Source organism: Triticum urartu, chromosome 1 (assembly GCF_003073215.2).
Source record: "Triticum urartu cultivar G1812 chromosome 1, Tu2.1, whole genome shotgun sequence".
Lineage (NCBI taxonomy): Eukaryota > Viridiplantae > Streptophyta > Magnoliopsida > Poales > Poaceae > Triticum > Triticum urartu.
The window spans coordinates 435,606,384-435,616,745 of NC_053022.1; positions in this window are offsets into that span (position 1 = coordinate 435,606,384).

Genomic DNA, 10,362 nt, shown 5'->3' on the forward strand with positions numbered 1-10,362 from the left:
AGAGTACAACCCATATATTGGATTGCTAAGACTAAGGTTGTGTTTGGTTGTTGGTCCGGTAAGCTATCAACAAAAATTTGCAATCAATGGTCGAGGTGTGGATTCTAGTCAATGGCGGTGAAGGTTTTAGACCTGCTCGCATGGGCCACGGCGTCGGTCATTTGGCTGTGGCGACGGTTGTTTCTCCTGGAAAAGAAACATGAACGAAGATGACCTTGACTCCTCCAACAACGCATCAACGATGGCTACTCGTTGGGATGCGACGACGGGGGAGCTGCAAAATTCATAGCATGGAGGGATTTTGGTGGAAAAGAACCAGATCTCCTCTAGAACTTGGATGTGTTAGCAGTGCCCACCATGCGGTTGAATCCCGTCCACATCGCCTTTCTGCTCGTGAGAAGGACATCCAGGTGCCTTCTACCAAGAACCCTGACTCCCGCCTCGCGGCTGGACATGCACAAGTATAACATATATTTATACTTTGTACAATATATATCGTATATCATGAAAAAAAAATATATGCATAAACATCATTATTTTAATTTTAGTTAGCAAATAAAGTCTCCATACACCATCTACATGTGATATAACGTACTCAACTATAAAATAATTATTGAATAGATACAACATGATGAAGTGCGCCGAGGAGGAAGGGGGGCAAATACCCCCCTTTTTAATTTATTTAAGTATGTAGATATATTAGACCCTTACTTAAGATGGCCCATTGTAACACCCCGGATGTAACTTTCCCTATTTGTACTCCAACTCTTGCCGTTTCCGGCGTTAAGTTATATTTATTTCCTCGGGTTCGGGTTTTGCCTCCGTGTGTTGTTGTCTTTGTCATGCATCTCATATCATGTCATCATGTGCATTGCATTTGCATACGTGTTCGTCTCATGCATTCGAGCATTTTCCCCGTTGTCCGTTTTGCATTCCGGCGCTTCGTTCTCCTCCGGTGGCCATTTCTAGCTTTCTTTCGTGTGTGGGGATTAAACATTTCCGGATTGGACCGAGACTTGCCAAGCAGCCTTGGTTTACTACCGGTAGACCGCCTGTCAAGTTTCGTACCATTTGGACTTTGTTTGATACTCCAACGGTTAACCGAGGGACTGAAAAGGCCTCGTGTGTGTTGCAGCCCAACACCCCTCCAATTTGGCCCAAAACCCACCAAACTCTGCTCCATGTCCTAGAGCATTCGATCACGATCGCGTGGCCGAAAACCGCACCTCATTTGGACTCTCCTAGCTCCCTCTAGGCCTATATATACACCCCTCCGTTTTCGGATCTTCTCCCTCCCCGAAACCCTAAAACTGCACCTCCTGCCGACGGACACGTCCGATTCGGGCCGGACGTGTCCGCCACCGCCCGCCGCCGCCACGTGGCGCCGCCCCGTTGGCTGCGCCCGCCGCCTCCACCGCCAGCCCACCGCGGCCCGCGGCCGGCCCTCCCCGGCCCGCGCCGCCCGCGCCCTCCTCCTCCCGGCGCCGCGCCCGCCGCTTCCCTGCCGGCGCCGCCCCGCCGCCCGAGCCGCCACTCCGGCCGCCGCTCGCCGCCACCGACCTCGCCCGCGAGCCGGCCGCCGCCGCCCGCTTCGCCGCCCGCCGCCACCGACCTCGCCGGCGCCGCGGCTGCCGCCCGCCACCACCGGCCGCCCCGGCCTCGTCCCCGACTCCGGCCGGCCCAACTCCGGCGACTCCTCCGGCCGTCGATCCTCGGGCTCCGTGCGATCCAGATCTGGATCGGAGCTACAGTAAACCCTAGGAGAGGTTGATTTTTTTGCCAAGTCCCGGAGATTCCTGATCCAAGTTGCTATGTTCGCGGCTCCATAACTTTGCATCCATAACTCCGATTCATGCATATAGCATATCAAAATGTTCATCTCAGAGGGTACATCATTTCATTCCATTGCATCATTTTCATTTGAGCTCATCTTGATGCCCGAAATGCTGTTAGAAGAGGGCTACTTGAGTTAATTGTCAGATCTGTTACTCCGTTTAGCACTTTTGTCATTTTTGCCATGATTAATGTGTGCATGCTATGCCCGTGAGTTCTTCATATGTTTTGTTAAGGGTTTTTTCATCTTTCCATAGGTGCAACCCATGTATTTTTAGGATGTGTGTGGTGACTTGTGCAAGCTTGCAAAGTGGTGCACTTGCTAATTCTGTTTTCAGGGACTTAGTGATTTCACTAAGTCCTGGGATTGTTTAGTTCATGATGCCATATGTTCATGTTGTTTCCTAGTGATCCGTGCCTCTTTTGAGGATGATCAGTAAAGGAGTTTTGTTAATATTGTAGTGCTCTATCCATCCATGTCTTTGTTTGCAATTATGGAGCATCCTAGCTTGAGTCAATCGAGCTCTACTTTTGCTTCGTTGCGAATCTGGGCAGATCGTCAACTTGTTTGCGATTTTGCCGATGTTATTGTAGTTGATCCGTGCATGCTATGCCATTGTTCTTACCATGTCTAGCTTGTATTTTGTGCCTTCTTAAGAGATGTATGCTTGTATTGCCATGACTTGCACCGTGGTGAGTGCATCGAGCTTGTAAACATTCCTTCATGAGTTATATTTCAGCATGTCCCAGTTTTCACTAAGTCTGAAAACTGATTATGCTTTTTGCTATGTTCGTGTGCTTGTTAGTATATTTTGTGATCCGTTTTTGCTCAAGGTCACTAAGGGACTTTTGTTAAGCTTGTTGAGTAGCTCCATGCCATGTCTTTCTTTGTCATGTTCAGGTCCTGTAGCATGTTGATTTGTTGCTCCGAAGAGGGCTATATGATCTGAAATTCCAGACAAGTGTTAATTTCACTAAGTCTGAGATCTGTTTTACCATTTGCGTTTTTGCCATGCTTGTTTGAACCTCCTAATGGATGAATTGGCCATAGCTCAGTGATAGACTTTTGTTAAGCATCTTGTGTGCATCCCTGCCATGTATTTTTTCATCATGTTTGGGTGCTGTAGCATGTTCATTTCGTTGCATTTAGATGCCTACTTGCTGTAAATCGCAGACCGGTGTCATTTTTGAATCGCTTGCCATTTCCAAACCGTAACTCCGATTCCGGCGTTCTTTATATCGTTTTCAAGCGATTTCATCTCATATTTCCAGTGGCACCCTTGTAATTCCAAGTTGAGGCCAGGTTCATGCATTTCCTGTCATATTTTGCATTTTGCATCCCGCATCGCATCCCGCATAGCATATCATCTTTGCATCGTGTCGTTTGAGTTTGCACGTGGTTGATTGTATCCTTGTTGCTTGTTTGTCTTGTTTGGGTAGAGCCGGGAGACGAGTTCGCTAACGAGGAGCCCGTTGAGTTTGCTTTCGAGGATCCAGTCAACTCTGACAACTGTGCAGGCAAGATGATCATACCCTCGAGATCACTACTATCTTTGCTATGCTAGTTTGCTCGCTCTTTGCTATGCCAATGCTACGATGCCTACCACTTGCTTGGAAGCCTCCCCAAATTGCCATGTCAAACCTCTAACCCACCATTGTCCTAGCAAACCGTTGATTGGCTATGTTACCGCTTTGCTCAGCCCCTCTTATAGCGTTGCTAGTTGCAGGTGAAGATTGGAGGCCGTTCCTTGTTGGAACATCTTTTTTTTTACTTGTTGGGATATCATTATATTGCCATGTTATCTGAATGCATCTATATACTTGGTAAAGGGTGGAAGGCTCGGCCTCTCGCCTAGTGTTTTGTTCCACTCTTGCCGCCCTAGTTTCCGTCATATCGGTGTTATGTTCCCGGATTTTGCGTTCCTTACGCGGTTGGGTTATAATGGGAACCCCTTGATAGTTCGCCTTGATTAAAGCTTTTCCAGCAATGCCCAACCTTGGTTTTACCATTCGCCACCTAGCCTCTTTTTTCCTTGGGTTACCGGAGCCCAAGGGTCATCTTATTTTAACCCCCCCGGGCCAGTGCTCCCTCTGAGTGTTGGTCCGAACTGAGCTGGCTGCGGGGCCACCTCGGGGAAACTTGAGGGTTGGTTTTACTCGTAGCTAGTCTCATCTGAGTGTGCCCTAAGAACGAGATATGTGCAGCTCCTATCGGGATTTGTCGGCACATTCGGGCGGTGTTTCTGGTCTTGTTTTAACCTATCGAAGTGTCTTGAGTAACCGAGATACCGAGTCTGATCGGAACGTCTTGGGAGGAGGTCTATTCCTTCGTTGACCGTGAGAGCTTGTCATGGGCTAAGTTGGGACTCCCCTGCAGGGATTGAACTTTCGAAAGCCGTGCCCGTGGTTATGGGCATATGGGAATTTGTTAATGTCCGGTTGTAGATAACTTGAACCTTAATTAAATTAAAATGAATCAACTGGGTGTGTTACCGTGATGGCCTCTTCTCGGTGGAGTCCGAGAAGTGGACACGGTGTTGGAGTAATGTTTGCGTAGGTTGTTCTCTAGCTTCTCGCTCGTGCTTTGCCTCCTCTTCTCGCTCTCTTTTGCGAATAAGTTAGCCACCACACTTGCTAGTCGCTTGCTGCAGCTCTACTCATATTTTACCTTGCCACACCTATAAGCTTAAATAGTCTTGATCGCGAGGGTGCGAGATTGCTGAGTCCCTGTGGCTCACAGATTGCTATTACACCAGATGCAGGGCCTGATGATTCCGCTCCAGGAGACGCGTACGAGCTCAAGTGGGAGTTCGACGAAGACTCTCAACGATACTATGTTTCCTTTCCCGACGATCAGTAGTGGTGCCCAGTTGGGGGTGATTGGGACCGTGTCGCATGTTGGGTTCTCTTTCATTTTGGTGCCGTAGTCGGGCCTTGAGTGTATGGATGATGTAATGTTATTTATGTACTTGATTGACATGGCGAGTGTAAGCCAACTATGTTATCTCCCCTTTTATTATTATTACATGGGATGTTGTGAAGATTTCCTAACTTGCGACATATGCCTTCAATGCGATTATGTCTCTAAGTCGTGCCTCGACACGTGGGAGCTATAGTCGCATCGAGGGTGTTACACCCATAGGCCGCCACACCTTTTTCCATGGCCTAGGGCCGGCCCTACATCGCCTTCAGAGTTGCAGCCGCGGCTCGGCTCTGCTGTGCGGCCATTTGCTGCCGCGGCGGTCGACTTCGCCGAGTCACGCCGGCGCCACCGCTTTCGCCGGCGAGCCGGGACACTAGCTCCGATGACGATGATCTCGGGATTTGATTGGTATTTAGCGCGGAAGAAGGCCCGGAAGATTGCTTCGTTAAGATTGATGTTGCTTATTAGTGTCCTCGATTTGGTTAAGTCTTGCACTTATTAGTTCCCTAGATTTGACGATCTTTGTCCCAAGTTCTTTTATATGTAGCGTGTGAAGTGTGAGCGTTTGGGGCCAACTAGTTAGTGCTGATCGGTTCAAGTTCTATATGTGTTAGTTTGTGTTAGCATGTACTACCTTCGTCCCGGTTTATTGGTTCACTTTGTAATCTGTGTAAATTTTAATCAAATACTTACTTTTAGAAAAGGAGGATGACCCTTGGCCTCTGTATCTGGGAGATGCATGCGGCCACTTTATTGATTATTCTTGAAGACCTTACAAAATATTACAACAATATGTCTGAATCCGTCATCTTGGCAACATATGCCACTACTCCTATCCATATTAGAAGAACGCCCGTGCGTTGCAACGGAGTCACATTAACTTTAAGAGTTCAATATCAATTATGTTAATATTACATTTAATATTTTCATACATATTAAGTGACATTGACGACCTTTTTTACCATCAAATTCTCTCACACACACCCTCTCCCTCCCTCTTCCCCACTCTCTCCCCCTCCCTCTCTCTCTCTAACACACACACACATATCCATCTTATTCGGCACGGGACCATAATCCATCTATTTCACACGCACACGCGCTACTGCATAACAATATGGATTATGTGTATTATATTTGCCACCACAACTAAGGGAATTAATTTCATGTAATCGGCCAGCCACAGCTCCATGACAAACAACACATCTAAATTCTCAGCGTTATTCTTATGTAACATTGGCGAGAGGTAAACGACGGTGATTGTTTCCTTTATTTGGAGATTGATTACCATCCATGAGTTAAGCTAGGTACTAAAGAAGAATCTGATTGTGATACATGAATTGATTGTTGCCTTGTACGTTTGGTTTTGGTATTTGAAGATTGATTACCATCCGTTAGTTGGGTTACCAAAGAAGAAATCAATCACCATATGTAGAAAAAGGAACTACATTGCACATGCTTACACCTCATCTACTCCTGAGAATATATAGAATTGGAGCAAACAAAATAAGTCCAGACAAGAGATAAAACATCAATGAGGATCCCTAATGTCTTGACTAATATGTTGTGCTCGAGCTTGAGAAGCACCTACAATAAATTGGGAGGTGGGAGGGAGGACGAAAAAAACCAGGGGAGGTGGGACAAAAATAAACCCGGAACGGAGACTACCAACTGAGACATTAGGAGTAGAGATCAATTAGTTGATAAGAACAAATAGAAAACGGTGTTAAAAGGAGAAACAAATTAGAATACATTGAAAAACCAAAAGGACGATGTAAAAGGGGATTCGCCCTGCCCCCCGGGCCTTGCCACCGAACCGGCTCAGCGTCCAGTCCCCGCGCGGTCGTCTTCTCCTGTTCCCCGACCCGCCGACCACCTCGCTGGCATCGAAGGGGAATGGATAAGGGTGACGCCCTGCCTTCCCTGCCCCATGGCCTCACTCCTCCTCGACGCCCCTCCCAAATCCACTTCTCCTCCTCGCTCGCTCGATCCCGCCGGTATAGACGAAGTCAGACGCCACGGCCACCATGACCGACCCCGTCCACACGGCCACTGCCCTCCCTGCGGGCTAGGAGCTTGTCGGGGAGCTCCGAACGCCTTCGCTACTTCGTCTGCGCTAACGAGATCAAGTCCAGCACCCCCGCATCGACGTCGCTGTCGTCTTCCTCAACCTCGGGCCACCGCGACATTGCCGTTCGATTCGCGCCGCCCCGAGCTCCCATGTCTTCCCCTAGGGCGCATTGACACCGCCATGATCTCCTCTTGCCTTTCCCCTATTTCCCCTCTCGTTTGCTCTCGTTAGGTATTTTGCCGTGGCCGATGTCGGTGTCAAAACCGGAGGATCTCGGGTAGGGGGTCCCGAACTGTGCGTCTAAGGCGGATGGTAACAGGAGGCAGGGGACACAATGTTTACCTAGGTTCGGGCCCTCTTGATGGAGGTAATACTCTACGTCCTGCTTGATTGTTCTTGATGATATGAGTATTACAAGAGTTGATCTACCACGATATCATAGAGGCTAAACCCTAGAAGCTAGCCTATGGTATGATTGTATCTCTAAACCCTCCGGTTTATATAGACACCGGAGGGGGCTATGGTTACACAGAGTTAGTTACAAGGGAGGATATCTACATATCCGTATTGCCTAGCTTGCCTTCCACGCCAAGGACAGTCCCATCCGGACACGGGATGAAGTCTTCAATCTTGTATCTTCATAGTCCAACAGTCCGGCCAAAGGATATAGTCCGGCTGTCCGGAGACCCCCTAATCCAGGACTCCCTTAGTAGCCCCTGAACCAGGCTTCAATGACGATGAGTCCGGCGCGCAGTATTGTCTTCGGCATTGCAAGGCGGGTTCCTCCTCCGAATACTCCATAGAAGATTTTGGACCCAAGGATAGTGTCCGGCCCTGCAAAATAATTTCCACATACCACCGTAGAGAGAATAATATTTCCACAAATCTAATCTGCTAACGCGTTTTGACAGCACGACGTCACGTCATGGCCCAGTCATTATTCGAACCGTTTTTCTCAACCAGCACCGCACATATCGCGAGGCGGTTTTCTTGACACGTCTTGTCGAAGCAGAGATCGTGTCCCCCTTATTACGAGATTCTCATCAATACGGACATGGGTAACCCACTCGTGCCCGTTGGTATGACTCCTTGATTTTAGGTGAGTCCAAAATGGACGTGAGGAGGACGCTTGACATTCACCCTCTTTATAAAGTGGCCAAGACCTGTCCTTTTTTCTTCTCGCGCTCAAACGAATCCTTCCCCCGCCTCGAGTTCCAACACCCAAGGCTCAGGTCAGGCGCTTCGGACCTTCAACCATGTCCGGATCCAACCTCCAAGGTCGGTGGATGCCTTCCTCTGTTACAGAGGAGGACATCAAGAAGCTGAGAGAGGCCAGATATCTGACCGCCAAAATTTCGCACAGGCTACCTGCCCGAGGGCAGGTCATCCCCACTCCCAAACCCAACGAGAGTGTTGTGTTCATCTCTCACTTCCTCCGAGGACTAGGCCTCGCTTTGGATCCCTTTGTTAGGGGGCTCATGTTCTATTATGGGTTGGATTTCCATGATCTGACCCTGGATTCCCTCCTTCACATCTCGTCGTTCATCGTCGTATGTGAGGCCTTCCTCCGCATTACCCCTCACTTCAGCCTGTGGCTCAAGACCTTCAATGTGAAGCCGAAGATGACCGAGGGGTGGCACGCAGAGTGCGGAGGTGCCGTAATAAGCAAAAGCGCTGAGGCTCCATGGCCAAAGGGTTCCTTCCCAGAGGTGTTCAGTTTGTGGCAGCGGGAGTGGTTTTATATCACAGCTCCCCGGAGTGCCAAGTGGGTAGCCGCCCCTGCGTTTCGCTCGGGCCCCCCACCACAACTGACATCATGGATCAACGAGGGGCTAAACTGGGGTCCAGTAAAGGATGTGCCAATATTGCAGAGTCGCATCCGAGATCTCATTGAGAGAGACGTCAACCTGGTCACGGTGATGCAGGTCATGCTAGTCCGCCAGGTCCCGCCTTGCAAACGTAGACCTCTCCGTTTGTGGGAGTTCAATCCGGAGGGACCGCTAATAATTCAGCACTTTCTCGGCATGACGCTCGAGGAGATGTACAAGCTGTTCTTCGGACCACAAATAAAGTGTCTGGACACCACCGAGGATGCGGGTCTGAGCTGTAATCGCCCGGATACCCAAGTAAGTAATCCCATGGCCGAACACACTGTTTCTCTTATTTATCATAACATTATTCTGAAAATTCGTTCTTTGACAAGGACAGGCTAACAAAGGCGAAGATGATCAGGTGTCCGGCCCCCCTTCCCGAGGGCTTGGCCAATCCAGTACTAGATAGAATGCTGGAACCGGCGCCTTATCAGGTGCCCTCGAAGGAAGATAAAGGGGGGGATAAAGAGGCTGAAAGCGAGCCTCACTCACTACTCGTCCTAACCGGGGGAATGAGCGCCTCCACGAAGGAGGATGACCAAGGATAAGAATATGACATTCCCTCTCCCCGAGGAAGGAAGAGGACCACCTCTGAAGATCCGGAAACAGAGGTTTCCAAGCGGGAGAAGAAATCTTCGCCAGAGGGTCCTGCCTCGGGGGGTACCCTTGCCGCACAGTGTCCGCAAGGGAATCAGCCCTCTACCGAGTTGTAAGTAATCGAAAAGTACTTAGTAGTGAAAATATCCTACCTTAGTTCTGAAGACAATAACCGAAGCTTATATCTTGTAGCTCGGGTCGTAGCCCTTCTCGACAGAGTTCGTCTTCGGGGGATCTTCTTCCGGGGATGATGGAGAGCGAAACATGCCTTTTTCACTATTCTGACCCTTTGAACGAACTTTGTCACAAAATGAACTCGACGTGATAGTATTTCACGATCTGACCTTTTTAGCAACGCCACAGCCCGCGGCGTTTCTTCCTAACATAGAAACGCCAAGGTAGTTAGCGTTTCTGATCAAAGAAGAAATGCCGAGCTAGCTAGCGTTGCGGACCAGGTAAGAAACGCCGAAGGCGCTGGCGTTGCTGCCCATCATTGAAACGCCAATGACCATGGCGTTGCTGCCCTTTTTCATGTGCATGTGAAATGTGGATGAACATCCTAATTAATAAGTCTAATTAATTATGAATAAAGAGGGCAGCAACGCCATGGTTCCTTGGCGTTTCTATGATGGCCAAAAACGCCAGCGCCTTCGGCGTTTCCTACCTGGTCCGCAACGTTAGCTAGCTCGGCGTTTCTTCTTTGATCAGAAACGCTAGCTACCTCGGCGTTTCTATGTTGGGCAGAAACATCGCGGGCTGTGGCGTTGCTAAAAGGGTCAGATCGTGAAATACTTTCACATCGAGTTCATTTTGTGACAAAGTTCGTTCAAAGGGTCAGAATAGTGATTTCGGCCAGCGAAACACCTCCCCCTGCCACCCCGCCTCATGAGGCGGGCGACCCTGAAGTGTCGTCGCGGAGGATTTCTCCTGATCTGCCAAGGCCAGGGGGTAATCCCTTGGCCACCCAGAGTCCTCAGTATTCGGCTCCTAAAGATAGCAACAGAAAAAGTCCGGAACCGTACAGTGTGCGGTCGGACGCACTGAAGGGTCTTCTGGAGCAAGTGGCCATC